The following is an 18,501-nucleotide window of genomic DNA, read 5'->3' as shown; positions in this document are numbered from 1 at the left end:
AAAAAATGGTGTCTAGTAAAGACAGCATAACAATCTGAATAATGTTTAAAAGACAATGCACTTTAAAATACAATTTAGCGCAAACATCTCCTCACTCATAGCTCACTGAAAGAAGTGAAAGAGAAATCTGTGAAACGTGCAGATTCTGAACTTCATACCACATTTACATAAAAGAGAAGCTCTTTTATCATTGCTGAATTTACAGTATACAGTTTTGTTTTGCAGAAAGAGAAAACATTCTTTGCATTTTGCCATATTTTTGTGACTGATACTGAAACAGAGAGAACTCAGAAGTGCAGACTTGAACCATGCATTCATGTAGTCACTGTTGCAGTAAGGAACATTGCATACCGGAGGTCGGCTGAAGTTATACTAAAATATATTACAATCATCATATAATGCTGACATTAAAATATAATTAAACAAATATATGCACTATTGACAATGTAATTAATAAAGTAAATTCATAATTTCATTCGGGAAATCAAGACTTAGAATCTCATGGCAAAGAACTCTCTGAGGACGTTCCATGTGTTCAGCGCTATACCCAGGTTGGCTTCAGAAAATAGGCACATGAGTGCTGCCAGCATTGCTGCAGAGGTTGAAGAAGTGGGAGATCAGCCTGTCAGTGCTCAGACCATATGTCCTATGGTCTGACGAGACCAAGATAAATTTGTTTGGCTCAGATGGTGCCCAGCATGTGTGGTGGCGCCCTGGTAAGGAATACCAAGACAACACTCTTGCCTACAGTCAAGCTTGGTGGTGGAAGCATTATGGTCTGGAGCTGCACTGTGACATTCTGAAGCAGAACATGATCCCCTCCCTTTGGAAACTGCGCCAATTAATGGCTGTGTATTGAGTTATTTTCAGAGGAAAGTGAATCTATACTGCTATACAGGCTGTACTTTAAGTTATATCCAAGTTTCATTTCTATAGCATTGTCCCATGAAAAGATATAATAAAATATGTGTGGGGTGTACTCACTTTTCTCAGATACTGTGTTATGCAATAAGCTTTAACCATCTTACTTACCTAAATATATGCCAATACATTTCTTTGTTTGTCTGTTTGTTTTGTTGTTTTCTTTTTTGATTTTACTGCTTACAAACAATGATGATGTAAACTAAGTGCCAACCTAAACAGTGTAAATAATGGAGCAAATCAATTAGAGCCTTCTACCATGTTTCCTCAGGTTTTCGTTGCTGCATTCAGAGTTTAGTCTCTGAATTGGAGTGTGGAAACACATTACAGCACTTTCCATCAGCTTTTTGATGCAAATCCAGCATGGAGGATGTTACACTGTTGTTTTAACTTTAATAGGCTCTAAACATCACACCAAAGAAAGTGAGACTCTTCTGTTTCATAGAGATATGGAAAGTAATTCTACTCTCCATATAGCTATATATTTTGACTGCTCTTCTTACTGATGAAAAAGTCAAAATGACAGTTATATGGAATGTTATGAGCTGTAAAATAGAGCTTGGAAATAAATAAATAAATAAAAAGATTCACACAGACCCCTGCAGAAATACATATATTAAGTCACAGATGTCTACAACTATTACATTCGTTTTGTCATAGTATTTTAAACGTAGCTATAGAACTACATAATTAATCACAGTTTCAGTCAAATGCAAATGTCTGAACTCCCCTGGTCAAATGTTTTGTTGATTTTCTAAGTGAAAATATCACATCCTCTACATATCCTCTACAAATATCACATGAAATGATTTGTATTTCTTTGCTGAGTTTAAAATGAAAAAGAAATAATAAAAAAAAGAACAAAATGCAACATAAATGCTACAACTTTTGCACAAGCCACATTTTTATTTTGTTTTTCACCCAATTTGTTAAATTCAGGAAACAGCAAATGTACACTAAAATGTGCAGAAGTGTAGAGGTTGTGTTATTTTCACTTAATCAAAACATGCCATTTGACCAGGGGCAGCCAAACAGCTGTATAAACCTGCAAAATATATTTATAATTTTGTCTGCACTTTTGAAGTCAAGAAATGATCCTGCAATCTTGCAAAAATGTGAAACGTCTTTATCTTTTTTGCTGCATGCATAAAAATAACATGTCTTTAAGTTCAGAACATAACAAAAAAATGTTCTCTTATATTTACGAACATGGTATGGAAAAGTTGAAAGAATCTGCACTTTCGACACAATTTCTCCATATTTCAATGAGCCACGAGTGAGAAATAATTCATATAAAATTACAACAAGCTTTTATCATGGCTGGAGATATCTGCAGTTTTCAGAGAGTTAATATAATGTTAATTTAGCAGAGATGGTGATGGTAAACATCAGCATTATAGGTGCTAAAAGCCCACAAAAGTAAATCTGTGAAGAGGGAAAGAAGGCAGAAGACAAAAAAATGCCAGAAACGATAAAACAGAAAGGACGAGAGAGGAAAGAGGGAGGGAGAGAAGCGAATGACACAGGAAAATGACAGGGAATGACGGGATGATGATGAGAGGAGGTAAGACATGGAGAGAGAGATAGTGGAACTAGAATGAGAGGCAGAGAGTTAGAGATAGACATAGAGAGAAAGAGAGAGAGAAAGAGAGAAAATAAGAGAGTGAGAGAGAGAGAAAACTAAGAAAAAATAAGAGAAGCTAGTGGATAAGTGGAGAGAGGAAGAGAGGCTGAGAGTGAGGGGCTGTCTGTGCCATTACAGCTCTTTTCAGGCTCAGTTGGCCATTCTGAGGGCCGGTGACAGGAGGTCAAAGCAATTCCACCATGTAACACACACAAATTCCACCGCAAATAACAGAGAGATAAAGAAAAAAAAAAAACAGGCCTGAAGTTCCGTCAACACGGAACCTTCCAGAAAAGAAGAAAAACACAGAGAGAAAAAAATAACAGCTAAAGTCACTAAAAGCAAGGGGGAAACACCAGCACAGCCAAACAACCACGCATTCCCTCTATTTTGTCACCTCTAAACAAGTATTAAAGCGAAAGTTTGGCAAAAAAAATCTAATTTTTGTAGTTCTTCCTCTTACCCCAAATGTAGTCGATCAGCCAAGACATTTTTAGTGTCTGAAGTTTGCTTCTTCAGTTTTACACTGGAGCTAAGAGGGTAATGTTGCTAACAAGTAATGGAAGCCTATAGCCCCCAAGGTCATGCTAAAGTGCATGGATAAATCATCACACACTTGCCTCAAACTATGTCAAGTTGTTACATGATCTCATATAGACTTCCCTACATGGTTTCTGACAATATATGCTATACTGTTCTGATCTACAACAATCTACTAATAACAATATGTCATACAATATGACAAAATCACATAAGAAAGGCAAACTGAGATTCTTTAACAATTCAATGCATAAGGCTAAAAGCTATAAAGGTGTAAAGCATGTTACGGTTTGTTGTAAGGCATGTTATGTTATTGTCTGAACTTATTTATGAGTTTTTTTCCCCCTCAAATGGAGCCTGACAATAGTCTTGTCTTTTATTGTAAGCATTACTCGTGAGCAAACTTCAGGCACCAAACATTTCTTGGCTACATTTTGGAGGGAAATCTGATTTGTTGCAGCACTATTATTTTAATAGTGTCAGAATATGTATATAAAAATGTATGTATGAGGAGAAACCAGCGTTGGAAGACCCAGGCTGGAGTGATTGATGTGGCCAAACGGCCACCTCAGACAGAGGGCTGGAAGAACAGGCAGCCGTTTTGGCATTTGACCAGGCGCTGGTGATTAATCCATTAGAGTAATGGACATTTTAGTCCCTTTTGTAAAACATGTTTTTGGGCATCCTTTATAACTAACAGTCAGCCCTAAAAAAAAGACAGCCAGCAACTTGAAAGCCATAAAAAGCAATTATTCTTTTGTAATGCAAGTAGCAGACATAAAAGTATAACTGTAATTGCCATTAATTGGACATGGGTGACCGGATCTGCATGGCTAATGCTCTGAGTGCCCATTGACGTGATTTATGCGCTTTGATTAGCTTCACTAGCAGAAAATCATGCGGATGTATGGACATTTTTTACAAGCTTTTTAAGCACTACAAGCACTTCATCTACTCAGGTACAGTGAGAAAGTGAGAAATCATTGATGTAATTTGAGTTTAATTCATGACAAAGGGAGCAATGTGTGACATGAGGTTTATTGCAGTGATTATATTGTTCAGGCAGCATTATTTTTGAACCTGGATTTGATTAATACAACAAACCTCAGAGCATATACTGTTGAGTGCAGGAGTTGAGCCAGTGAAAAATGAACCTGCTGCATGAGTCCATGTGTACAAACTCACACACATATGCTCACAGACACACACACACACACACACACATATCTGAAGCTTAGGTGTTTTCCCCTGCATTTATCTCATTAAAAACTGCTTACACACTTTACAGAACACTGAACACCTTCAACCACCTCTACCTACTAATTTCCTGACAATCTTTAATGGCAGAAAACAAAGGATTAGTTACAGAGCTCTGACTGATTAAGTCCCATACATATAAACCTGTACCTTTTCTTGACTATTTTAAGTACAAAAAATAAAAAAGCCAGACATCAGGTCAGGGTACATGGAGTCAATGCAACTTAAAAATTTAGCAGTAACAGAACAGTACCCAAAAATTACGTATAAAATGTCAATGTATTGGGTAGTAAGTGTTTATTTGCTTAGAAAAAAACACTAATATTACCAAATACAAATAATTTTAATACAGTAAGTACTCATATTATGATTGTCAATGTGTTCATTTAGCCTTTTACAAATTTCTCTTTGTGAGAGCCCAGTGTTCTTTTTCATGCAATACCTGGTTTGGCTAATCAAAGTCCAAACTTTTGTGGACATCACTTCTTGTTAATAAATTCAGATGCATTAAGGTGCACCCACTGCTGGCCCAGAGTTCAAATGCACACAGAATTAAATGCATAGAAAATCTTTGAAAATAAATCAGGTCACTCTGTAGCAGTTGCACATGAGATCAGCATGCCCAATGTCAAGCGTGTGTTAGAAAATCCTCTCAGCCCTGGGCTATGGAACAGTGGAGCTGAAATGGTTCTTTGTAGTGATGGAGCTCCATCCAATACCTTTGGGAAGAGCTGGAGTGATCCAGAACTGATCATCCAACATCAGCCAGTGACCTCACTAATGCTTTTATGACTGAATGCAATCAAATACTCACAGCAATATCACAACTTCTAGAGTAGAAACAGTTACTGCAGGAAAGGGGTTCAAACTCCTTTTTAATACTCCTTATTTTTTATTATATGGTTGATAACACATTTGATGAATGGTCCTATGTAGTATACAGTACACTCGTGTATCAACTAAGAATTGTGTAAAGGAAATAGTTTTTTTCTTTCAGTTTTAAAAAGCAGTTTACAAAGTATATTCCTATCCTGGAAATGTACAAACACACACACACACACACACATGTGCCCAGTTAAGCAGGTGCATATGTCGAGGTCCAAAGCCTCAGATAGAATTTTTCTATTTTCATTCATCCCAGAGGTACACGATCACAAATGTTTGACAGATCAAGAACATTTTGTTAAAAAACAGCCTGATTGTAGTCAGCAATGATGACAATTCACTCCATCACTGCACTCACTGACAGGTCTGTGTGTGTGCATGAGTATGGAATATCAACTTTGATTGATCACTTTCAAAGTCTTATTTTATTTAGTTAAACTGATGGGTGGACAACCAAAAAGGAACAATCATCATCTAAGCATTCTGATTAAGATGAATTAGTAAGTAATCACATATCCTGTTGGAGAACGTTGAGAAAGCTGATTCGATGGATTTGGCTCTAAGCCAACCACATGACAGCTCAAATCAGGCAAAAAAATCTGTGTGTGTGAGTGAGGAGTGTGTTTCTCACATTCACACAAACTCTCTAATACTGTATGTCTATTGGAGTCTGAGTATGTGTGTGTACTTGTGTGCATGTGTCAGTATTAGTGTATGTCTATGCTGCTGCGCTAGTATGCACTAGTGGGTATCTGTGTGTGTGTGTGTGTGTGTGTGTGTGTGTGTGTGTGTGTGTGTGTGTGCGTGTGTGTGTGTGCGGGTGTAACACTATCCTAACCTTAACCTCAGCAACTAAAAAATCACCTCTGTCCTCTTTTACATTTTCCAATAAAACTTGCAATAAAACTTTTTTCCTCATGGAGAACAGCCAAAAGCCCCCACAACTACTAAATGCTGATTTTTAGGAATATTTTTTTAAAACAGGCTCATGCACATGTTCATTCTTGAATCAGATTTATGAGATGATTAAGAAAGAAAAACGCTACTGTGATTAGGCCTTAGAGGGTTACAGAGTTTGGAGTGTAGAGAGCATTATTATCTTTGGTTGTGTAATATTGTTTTGTGTTGTTTTGTATGATGTCCGCTGTGTATAATAATGTTAGTTAAGTCAGGACCCCTTTGTATTTTGTGTCTATTTGCTGTTATTTATATTTGGCGGTATGGCTCTGTTCTGGGACCTCCCTGCCCTTCCATGTGCATACATGGAAAGCTCAAGGCAGCGAGAGTAGCAGAAAGACCGCCTCTCTAGGGTACAGAACAGAGCAGGTATCAATGAAAACACACACGACATTGAGCAAGCACAGCATGAAGGATGAGTTGGGGTGTAGGTGGGTTGCAAATCGGGCAAAAAACACTGATGTGAATCACTATTAACAACATTCACTTCATTAGAGCAGTAAAACAGTGATTATAGGCCCGTTATTGTAAAGAAAGATAGCAAGACCATGTCACTGGATGCTAATCATGCCACACTCAAACTAAATAAAATCATCACCAGCAAGATCCTACAATGGTGTCTCTCTGAATAGTAAAACGCTAACTTGCACACATGCTGTCCTGCCAAACTAATACACATTTAGGCTGTACCCAAGACGAACTACTGTGTACAGCCATATTACTAGTACATGAGGCAGCAGGCTACCGTATATACAGAAGTAGCATGTGTACCATTAATACCCTACTAACAAGGCATATTACATATGCAATGTCTGTTTGCAGTAGTTAGCCAAAATGTATCTGTTCAGAAACCCCCCTGCTTTTTGATATGCGTGCATGGAAAGCCCAAGACAGTGAGAACAGGAGAAAGAACTCCAAAATAAGCTTAAATAAGCACAATGACGCATTTAGCCAATCATATGGTAGCAGGTGATTAGCTGAGCCATCAGCTGACTGAGATCAGCTGAGATCAGCTAAGAGCTGGTGATTTGATTGGGGCCTGAACTTGACTTTGAGGCCTGCCTGAAGCGACACTATGCTCAATTTGTGGATGTGTATTTATATTTTTAACATAATGGATGTGTATTTGTATTTATGACAATAAAGTATTATGATGTTAGAGTGTGCATTCTGACTAATTTTGATATTCAAGTATTTGTAAAGGCTGATGTTTTTAGGGCTGTGTGGACACACAAATCTGATCTTTTCAAATCTGACCTGATTCGCTTTCATATGAGGTCGTAGATCGGATGCCTGTCCGATTCATGGCCATGCAACCTTAATGAGAATGCTTGGATTGGATTTCATGAGCTTTTTTTCTAATACACATGCGCCAGCAGAAACATTCACTGTTACCATGGCAGCCTAAACTGAGGTTAAAGTCTGTAAACACTGGAAAAGCAACACATTTTACCCTTTTTGCCTTCGTCTCACTCTAATAATGAAACTGAGAGCTAAACAGATTTAATTATCTTCGCAGTGAAGGCTTATTCTGACCGTTAATTTGTTTGCTGATGTTGCATGTGACGTTACTGAGCAGCATGTGCGCATGCGGGTCATTTCAGGACGCCGGTTTGTTCACATTAATGACAGATTTGAGTCACTTACCTAAACGAGTGTGAACCATAGTCTCTAGAAAACCACAGTCTCTAGAGAAATAGGATCCAAGCAAAAATTGGATTTGAGCAGTGAGGCTTTTAATGTGAATGTAGCATTATTTGCTCTTTCAATAATGGAGCTTGTGAGACAAGCTAAATAAAAATCTACAAAATTGTGAGCTTTGTTAGATCACATTCTTTTGATATCAAATTAATGCAACAACAGCACTGAGAAACCATATACCAGTAACAGGAATGAGATAATTCAATGGCAGAAATAGGCACATTTTTGTAACTTGAGTACCTGTGCACACCCCTATACAGCATGACGTTTTACATCATGGAGGGAGCATTTAAGCCCACACATTCACACACTCAAACACATACCCCTACCTGGAGTCTTGTTCAAACCTACAATAAGGTTTTAAGTGTATTTTTATTCTGCAAACAGTCCAATAATAGCTTGCTGAGAGATCCAACATTGTCAGTGTGTGTAGAGAGTGTTCAAATGTACGAGGAGACAGCTTAGGCAAGAGGGAGGTGCTGGCTCTGCTATAGACACACACTGCTCAGCTGTGAGCCCAGTATTATGGGCAAAACCCTGGCATGAACAGATGTTTATTTATAAAGCAGCAGCAGGCAGGACATGACAAAGGCCACACCAAACAGGGTCAGCACCAGGCTCTATGAATTATTGATACCCATCATGTGCTCTGTATGTGTCAGAGTGTGTGTATGTGTGTCTGAGTATGTGTGTGAGCCTGAAGTAATATAGTAGTTATGTCAGTACTAAACAATGGCCTTTATTTGACAGACAAAGTAATTTATGAGCTCAAAGGAGGTCATAAATGAAATAATATTACATGTCATTTCATAAGTGGAGAGAATAGCTGATGGGTTTTGAATTGACCATAAAATTGACTCCTCCCACAAATGTGTACTTTCATAGCCACTGTTAAAAGGTTTACAAGCTTTACAGAACACTGTGGAAAATCTCACTCAACATAATTACTTAATTTATTCTTTTGACAGATCCAGATGTAGCCACTTAGATTATAGGGCCAGGTTTAGAAAAAGTGTTCATTTCTATCTGCTGCCCCTTGATATATAGAAATATGAAGAATACAAACAATTATAAGAAGTCAAAGCACATTTTGTTTAGCACTACTACACAACATTGAGCCTCTGGTTTGAACTGCTATGCTATGAGTTGGACTGTGCTGCTGTAGGCAGTTGAAACTAGGCAGTCTGAAGGTAGCCAGTACAAATTTGTCATCACACCAATATTAGCTTGGTACATGACAGAAGAATCACACCCAATCTACCTAGCTGTTTTCTTTTTTTTTTTTTTTTTTTTTTTTTTACTTCTACCTAGCTGTTTTCTCTGCAGGACTGGGGCAAAAACTAGGTTAGTAGGAGTGATCTTGACATTATGTGGTTTTAGATGGAAGACAGAGCTTGGCTAGCCAAAATTAGCTAGTTAATTACCTTTTATCTTGTCAGTGACAAGTGACATTAAGTTGACTGAGCAGGAATTTTCTCTAGTTTTTGTCAGGAATAAGATCCAACTTGTCCTTATTTTCCATGGCTCACAAATTTGTGGGGTCTAAGTTTATATACCTGAAACAGATGCAAAGCAAAAATTAAGCAGTGAATTTCTTTTTTCACATTCCGTTGGCATTTTCCATTCAAAAGAGCTTGCTTTTTCGCCAGACAAATTTACAGTTTGGTTTAACCACAGCTTGAAGTTTGACCTTTCATGCACATCCAAAGTAAATATCATTTGAAATTAATAAAACACTTTAAATTTCCATATTTAAAGTGTGTTACCATCCATTTTCTAAGCTGCTTCTCGTCAGGGTCGCGGGGGGAGGGGGGGTGGGGGCTGTTCTGGAGCCTATCCCAGCGGTCGTGTTATTATAGTTTCTTATTATTTTTAACAGAATTTATTTATTTATTTATTACCAGCATTCTGTAAAACCCTGTCAAACCTTACAGCAGTAGTTATTAAAAGGCACTTCTGTGCATAGAATATGAGCATCAATTAGTCAAGCTGCACTATGTTTTGTAATACCAAATATTAACTCATTCCTAAAATGTATGAAATTGCTATGCATTTATCGCTTTTCCCTAATTTCTCACCTGTGGTTTTCATATCTGCTCATCCTTCTCCTTAGTTCTGTCTTGCTGGTTGAAGAATGGACACCTTTCTACTTCACCTCTGCATTCAGAAAGAAAAAAGTCAAAGAGAAGAAAACAAATCACTCTCATTATCACAGATATAACAAGGCTTCAGAGGTCATCTGTGCTCTGTTCATCAAACAGCTATTGAGAGATAGAGAAAAGTGAGAGGAAGAGAGAAGGAGAGAAGGAGAGAAAGGGTTGAGAGAGAGAGAGAATCCCATTGGCAGAGAGAAAGACACACTTATGCAGCAGATGTTTAGTGTTTTGCGGAGGCAAATGAGGGCCAGCCGGTCCATTTCAGTTCGCGCTGATATGATCCATTACTGCCTCATCTATCTCTCTCTCTTACACTATCTATCTCGCCCCTCCCCCCTACGTACTACCATTCAGAAGTTTGGAATGACTGTTTTCAATAAAATAAAACTAGTTTGGTTGCACATAGATGGATAAATTATGATTCTAATATCATGCTTGTTGTTAAGGTTGTTAAAGTTTCAATGATTAGTAAGAAGCAGTAAAAAAAGAAAGAAAAATGTTAGCTGTGTCCAGAATGATTAACAGAGCTGCAAATGATTCTACAATGACTGGGAAGGCTGTTAAAGATAAAGAATATCAACTTGTATATTAATTAATATCAAAAAAAGAAGTGATAATAAATAAATGAAGTCCAATAACATTCCCATCTAGAATGAAGATTTAATAAAAATGATGTTCTATTAAAATTGTCTTGTATGAAGAATGCCTCTTTCTTTGTATGGTAAGTGGTTATTTTGTATTACATTATTTATCACTTAGTAAGTACTTGTTGGCCCCAAAAACCTGAAATGAAAAGACAAAACATGTAGAAATGCTTTCTAGTGTCTACTTTATAATATTTGTCTCTGTGTATAATATTTTATACAATATTAATTAATAAAATGACAACAGTTATTAATCTATCAAATGATTTCAACATTTTTACATAAAGAAACAGTAGTACTGAGTAGTAGTATGAACTTCCTGGCTGCAGGACATCTCAGGCTGGCTGACTGAGTTGTTAGAAATTCACACAGTTCACACTCAGTTTTTAAGATGCTGTTTATATTAGAAGCATCATTGTGTAGTATTTCTTACAATGAGGTGAATAACAATTGAAAGCGCTGGTTTATCTGTGCCTTCCAATTCTCAGCACACATTAGCCTGTGCTCATTGAATGTGCCATTGCGGGAGCCGCTTATGGGTCCAGACCCATGGCTTTCTCAGCCGTCTGCACCGTCTGTTTATCAGAACTACAGCCAACACTGAGAGCAAGAGACTGCCAATGCCACAGACCATTCTTCTGCTCTGTCAAACCAGATAGCAGCTATATACTAGTCACTCTGCCATAGCAAACCTGGCCAGATAAGCACTAGAGAAGGTGATATGGACACGCCATCCAGGGTTTTTCGATTCATGCAATGGGTGGAAGAATGTCTCTGCATTGTGAATCTTTGATCTGGGCCATAGAGTATCTAACCTTAACCATGACACTTTGGGCAAAAGGTAAAAAAAATTTTGGCATAAATACTAAGAAAAGAAACGTATTGAAAACTATAAAACTGCCTAGGGTGGATTTGTGTGTGTGTGTGTGTGTATGTGTTTAACTAAAAACTACAGTTAGCAAGGTAGCTACCTAGCTATCTAGAAACCTTACCCAGTTTGGCCCCTTTTTTCTGGATGAAAGTTTAAAGAAATAGTCTTCAGCACAAGAATGCAATCCAGTATGCCAACCAATTGCTTTGGTTTAGCATTCTTGCCTTTATAGATTGAAAGCTTGTTTGAGGACTGAGCACCATATGAACTATGAACTATGAAACCATGAACCACTATGAACACCATAGATATTCTCAATGTTTGTATGACATATCTGACTCTTGAAGTACTTACTTACTGCATACTGTATAAGAGAACACTGATGAACAAAAACATAAAAAGTCCTAAAATCATCAATTAGGGACACTGCTGTGGTACAGAATTACAAAGCGAATGACACCTAATATGAAAGGATGAAAATATTTTAAATGCCAGTTTTAGGACAGAACACCTTTTAACCCAAACCTAACCTTAAAGTTAATCTAAGCCTAAAACTAGCCATACCCTGGATGTTTGCCAAGTCAAATGTACACAAACATGTTGTGGACAAAAAGCAAAACTTCAGCAGCGCAACAAACTTTTCTTAGAAGAGATTTCAGACGTTCAAACACACTCTCTGGCCATTGCGCACAATCTCCAATAAAGTGCTATCAAATGATTGACTTGCCCTAAAACACAGAGTTGATTGGTGACCTTTAGGTCCAGTCTGAGTGGACTTTCTGCTGTCCAGGAGCAGAGCTGAGGTTGGTGTTTCTCCTATATTAAAGCACTTCTGCTCACTTGGTCCCAAACTCATTTCCAATGGTATTGATTCCTTCCACAAATAAGAGCCTCACCACAATTTATTTGCGTCCCCCCAGGTATCATCTGTTTAAACATGTTCCTGAATCAATCAGAGCTGAATCCCAGGGGGCAAAGCCAGAACACATCAGCCTGGTTATTATCCCTCCTAATGAAAGAAGTGCCCCTTGTCACACTCTTCACAACACACATACGCACACTGGTCTGGGACCTGTTTGTTGTAAAGCAAGTCTGATAAACTTTATTGGGAAGGTCCATTTCAGATTGTCTTCGGAAGCATATAAAACATGACAGCGATTCGATACCCAAAACTGAATCAAGACAAAAAGAACAACTCAGATCAGATTTTAAAATCTAGCCTGAAATACCACAGAATTACTCATAACACAAACTGAAATGAAGTAGATCACATGTTAACAACAGTAGCTTCATGTAATGCTAACATAAGAATGAGTAGCGAGGTGTGTTTATTAATTTGTTTAACAGATTAAAAAGCTACAGTTTTGTTGTTAGTCATTAAAGTATGATACATTTAGATTACTTATTTTTAAAGTACAGTAACTTCCACAAAATTGACACCAGTTCCAGCATTTCTGCATTTGTAGTGGAAGAGAAGACGTGGTCTGGTGCCATATTTAAAACTTTGCTTTCATCTTGTTTTGTGAGGGAAGCTCTTTTCTTTCTAAGAATGACAATTAATTGTATGTAACGCAGTGTGGTTTTCTTTGAGGCTGAGCTGAATTAACTCACCCTGTCCACCATAACTGCAGGGAAAAGTATAATCTGAAACCATTTACATCTGCTATTCCCTTGAATTCACAATACCAGCCCATAAGAAAGCATTAATATTTCCATTAGTGAATGTAGGGGCATTGCTTCTGGACCAGTTTTGCTTTTTTACTACACGGTGATGAATCTCCAAAGAAAGTAGAAAAATTAATCCTAGACCACAGTTATTATTTTAAAATACTCAGATGTTTTTGTGCGTTTAATATTCTAATGAAAAAATGACTAAATGAGCATGCTGAGGAATTCATGACAGGTCAGCCCTTTTATAATTGGAGGTACTTAACTATTAAGAGCCCTCATTCTTTTCATACTGACAACAGCAACAGTAATATAGTGAGCTTTTTCTTCCTGAGAGTCAGTTGAACACAATGAAAAATAATAATTTTAAAATTAAATGCAACACTTAGAGCAGGAGGAAAATTCTGAGCCAAAAATAACAAATGAGTGCTAATTTTGACAAAAATTGTCTTTATCTTACATTTATATATTAGTGTCTTTTACATCCTTGCAATATTCAATTGAGTAATAACGCACACACAAAGCATGTAAGTACTGCATTGTGTACCTTGTCACATTTTTGTTTCCCTGTCACATCATAACATTTCAAACATTTTCAAATACAAAAGAATTATTAAAAGAGATCAACAAAGCTATACAACCATTTAATGACTTCACAAATAAAAAAAATTAGTGAATTATTTTAAATGACTGCATTGCATTTATTTACCACAATTCTTTACATTTTTAATTATTACTGGTAATTCTAAATAATATACATGCCGTTTAAATGATATCCATTAATATTTTTGAACACATTTAAACATTTAATTAGTTTTACATCTAATTCTGAGGAAGATAAATAAAAAAGACCAGTCATATAAGTAATTTATAAAACTTGCGCTACTGAAAGATTCTTAAGGCAACCAAAAGTGGTTCTTCATTGACACTGATTCTAGGGCAAATGCCTTTATTTGTAAATATATATGGTACAACTACCTAACATGACCAGTCACAGTGGTCAGCAAAGAACCATCTATGAAAGAATTTCTTTAGGGAACCAAAAGTGGCTCTTCTATGACATGGCTCCAAAGAGCCCTTTATTTGTAAAAGTGTATAATACAATGACCTAATCTGACCAGTTACAGTGGTCAGTAAGTGATGTGTTTAAAGAATCATTCATTGCAAATGGCTTTAGGGAACTAGAAGTGGTTGTTCCATGGGCACTTTAAGCATGTCTTCTTCTTTGTTAATCTGTATAAAATGTTAAAGGCCGCAAGTCACTGCTACCGTTGTGATAGTATGGCTGAGCTTTTTTGGCTATTGTGGAGACACCATGACTAAAACCTTCCCCATCCCTTATCTGTGTGTACTTTTTTTCTTGGCTTCATCCAGATGGGAGAGATTGGAAGTGTGACTGACAGTGCAGACAGCGCAGGGGCTCAGCAGCTATTGTCCCACAATTCACCTTGAAATAGGCTCAGGATAGACATCCAACTGCAAGCCTGACTTTCTTTAGCCATGCCTTTCAGGAGGCAGCCTTTACACACACACACACACACACGTAAAAGCAGAACAGCTAAAGAGTCTATGACTAAACCGCGTCACTATAAATACATATCTGTAAAGGGAAAATGGGTTTGATGAAACCCTACTATAAGTTTCCTGTCAAATATTTAAGTAAAGCAAAGTTACAAAAATTAAAAATGAACCATAAAGAAAGTGCAAAAGTAGACTGTTTTTGTGATATCTATAACAATATCATCAAAAATTATTCTAAATATGCATATACTCTGACTAGAAGGTGGGACTTATCAGTGGCTAAAATACTAACACTAAAGAAATCAAAATCTTTCTTTTACATAAATATGAAATCAATATCAAATGTCAAGCACATTTCAATCTAATCTGGTTTACATACCAAACCCACTTATTCAAAGTTTTTCATAGCTGCATTCCAGTAGAGACTCTCTTTTCATACAGAACATATTTCCTGTGTAATATGTTTGATGCATTCATGGCACTCTGATCTTTCCTTTAACACTTGCCCCTGTGACATTTTATCAAGCTTCCAGAAAAAAGGAGTTTCTCAAGTGCTTTAGAAACAGATGTCTAAAATATCAATATGACATAAACTGAACTGAATTTTCATTTTCAACATTAATTTTACACACACACACAAATCTGGTGTCAAAGCTCACTAAGGTGCGTGTGTCAAAGCTCACACAGATTGGAGTGTACTGTGAAATAAAATTCTCATTATAATGTTATTATTTGTTTGTTTGTATGTTTTCATATCTGTATTATATAATGTTTTGAACAGTCAAAACACACTTGCAAGGTACCTTTATAGGCATGGATTTGTATCTTCATAATACAGGCCAAAACAATGTTAAAACACTACCAAGTTCTTTTACAAGTATAATAAAGTTTCTTTCTGCCGCTACTCTCATAGACAAACATTTCTACATAAATGTTTTGTTCAATCAGTTCGATATTCCTGAATCTTTTCATGCATATTCACTGTCACACAAACTTTCCTGAGAATGTACACACAGATTTGTCTCATAAATAAGCTTTAGTGTAAAATGTAGTACACAGCAGCCATACAGTAGGTAATGTATTGGAAAAAAATTACATTATACAACACAAACCAATGCTAGTGTAAATTTGCCACATTATTTTACAGGCATAATAAAGGCTTCCACTATTACTATTATTACAAAAGTATATTTGCATATAAATAAAGGTTTGGGTAATGCTCTGACAGGAAATCCTGCGGCAGAAAGAGCCATGAGCAGAAGCATGTTGTTAATGTTAGTGTTAGGGCATTAGGGCAGTGAGGCAGCAGAAAGCTGGCTGAGCCAGAGAAGCATTCATATCCTCTCCGCGGTGGCAGGGTGAAAACCCTGCGGTTGTCGGAGCAAGTGGAGCCGTGTGCTGTGAGGGGGGGTGGGGGGTCGGGGGTGACACGAGACGGTTCCCTCATGAACATTGCACATCTTTTTCAAGTCAGCACTTTCAAATATTTATGACTACGCTCATGTAGCGCTTTTTGACCTTCCGCTAACCCCATTTAAGCATTAGATGCTTCTTAGAAAGTTCCTTGGGCCAGGAGAAGGGAAAACAGATTTGAGCTAGAATGACAGTTCTTCCCTGTTTTTCTTTTTTTTCCTCTCCTCTCTGTGCTTAATCTCCCACGCATCTCTCTCTCTTCTTTTCTCCTAACCTATAAGATTTGGGTTTAAAGCTTCATTTTTGACCATCACTTGTTTTTCTCCATAGTTGACCTTTCCGGATTTCTGCTGCTGCTCAATTTTTGGAAATTATGATGCCAAAGAAGAACCACTTTTGGTATGCCAATTTTTAAAAAAGGTTCTTCGTACTAACAAATCTCTTTCTCATGCATGGTTCTTTATGGAACAAAAGGTTGTTCTTCCATGGTAAACCTTAAAAAAAAAACAGTAACACTTCATTTGAAGGGTGTCTACATAAGACATAAACACTTCAATGCTTAAATCAACATTCATAAACTATACATGTTACATAATATTAATTTGTACCAAAAAAATACCAAAAGATATTTTTCAAAATAAAAGTCCTCATTTTTCTATTTTGAATAACTTTATTATTTTCAGTAGAACTCCTCGTTTATGGAATGCCAGCATAAAATGACCTGATATTATACCTTCGGACAGAAAGTGCTTTCACACTTTTTGCCTAGACAAGGCCATGTGAAGTTTGTGTTTTCTTTTGTCTGTTAGCTTTTTCATTTTAAATTTGGCCATAAAATACCAGAATAACAACTAAAATTAAATGACAAATAGCTGTTTTCAATTTATTTTTGTCACAAACGGCTCATGCTCATGTGAAAAAGGAAATTGCATATGAAAGCATTTAATTTCATTTTCAATTTTGGCAGGATATTTGCACAGGTGTTTGGAAAAAAAATGGCAAAAAAAGGTTTGCATTTTCATTTCCTTTTTGGCTGGATTTGCCTCCCATATAACTGACACTTTTGAGGTTAAATGTGACATGCACTGTTGTCTCAAGGAATGATTCCTTTTTTGCATCACTTCAAAGTACATTCAAGTGGTGAGTCTTTGGTTTTCCTCACTTAGGGTGCTGATAATTTTGTAAGAAATGTCCCTTAATAGTGATAATGATTTACAATTAAACATCTACAAGTATTTTTCCTACCTTTGCAGCAAGACCCAATGACTATGAAAATGAGTCAATAAACACCACAAGTAGGAAGGTCCTTTTATTATTGGCAAGACCAATGTTTACTATAGAAAAAAAGTTTAGCAGGAACAAAACAAAACCAGGTATTAATCGACGATTAATACAAAACATAACTGCTGTAAGTCCTTAACCATTAACCAACATTTTCCCAGTTAAGTGATGACACTAACTCAGAGGTTTGCAACATGCAGCTCCGAAGCTCTTTCTTCTGCTGGCTTCACATCAGAATTAGATTTGTAGGTAAAAATAAAATAATCCTCCTTTACTGTAAAATAAAGCTCTGCTGATCATTCAACACAGTTTCAACAATAAACGGTCTTAAACACTGGACTTAATATAGCCTGTATTTGCTATTTCACCCTTTGACCCTGCAGGCGTGCAGACTGCTGGTCACAGCAGAACAGTCAACAGTCTTGCCCAGCTAGCAAATAGGTTAGCTAACAAAAAAAGCAAAATGAAAGATTTAAGACAAACATCAATAATTTGGAGATGAATGGACTTATTTGCATTCATCATCACTCCAGCTGGTTTCCTGATATATTTAATCTGCAAAGACAAACTATCAAATACTGAAAAGTCGCGAGGCTGAAATCAGCTTCTTGTTTGCCAGCTTCTTTTTCAAATTTAGCCATTCTACCTTTCATTCTGGCACCTCAGTCACCATTTAAGGTGGAACATGTAAATTCAAATGAGAAGCTGGCAAACGAGAAGCGACTTCAGCCTTGTAAAAAATGAATATAAAAAAAGAAATTATTTCACTTTTGGGAACAGTTTCATGGTAGACATGCAAGAAATGCGGCTATAGCTGAGCTAAAGCGTAAAGCAGAGCAAAATAAGTCTTTTGTTTATATACTTTTAGCCTATACTAGCACATTAGCACATACTGAGACCTTTTTACAGCCAGGATAGTAAAATGATTTTTGTTGAAAGGACAAAATAGCTCTTCCTGACACTTCGATTGCCGACCCCTGCTATACACCATGTCAATAGCCAAACGTTAACGAGTGTTTTAAGTTGACCTTGCATTTGGGACTAGCTTGTCTAACGTATCAC

At 36.8% G+C, this 18,501-nt stretch overlaps 1 protein-coding gene across 1 annotated transcript in view; it reads right to left on the bottom strand.

The window, feature by feature from the left end:
• tenm3 (teneurin transmembrane protein 3) overlaps positions 1-18,501 on the bottom strand; it is a 628,014-nt gene that overhangs the window by 510,809 nt on the left and 98,704 nt on the right. Inside the window, exon 2 of the mRNA XM_037538774.1 lies at positions 9,964-10,042. The gene's annotated coding sequence lies outside the window, so the exon portion shown is untranslated. The remainder of the gene's footprint in view (positions 1-9,963; positions 10,043-18,501) is intronic.

The sequence above is a fragment of the Pygocentrus nattereri genome, chromosome 5, assembly GCF_015220715.1.
Source record: "Pygocentrus nattereri isolate fPygNat1 chromosome 5, fPygNat1.pri, whole genome shotgun sequence".
NCBI lineage: Eukaryota > Metazoa > Chordata > Actinopteri > Characiformes > Serrasalmidae > Pygocentrus > Pygocentrus nattereri.
This window is presented reverse-complemented; position numbering and strand designations above follow the sequence as displayed.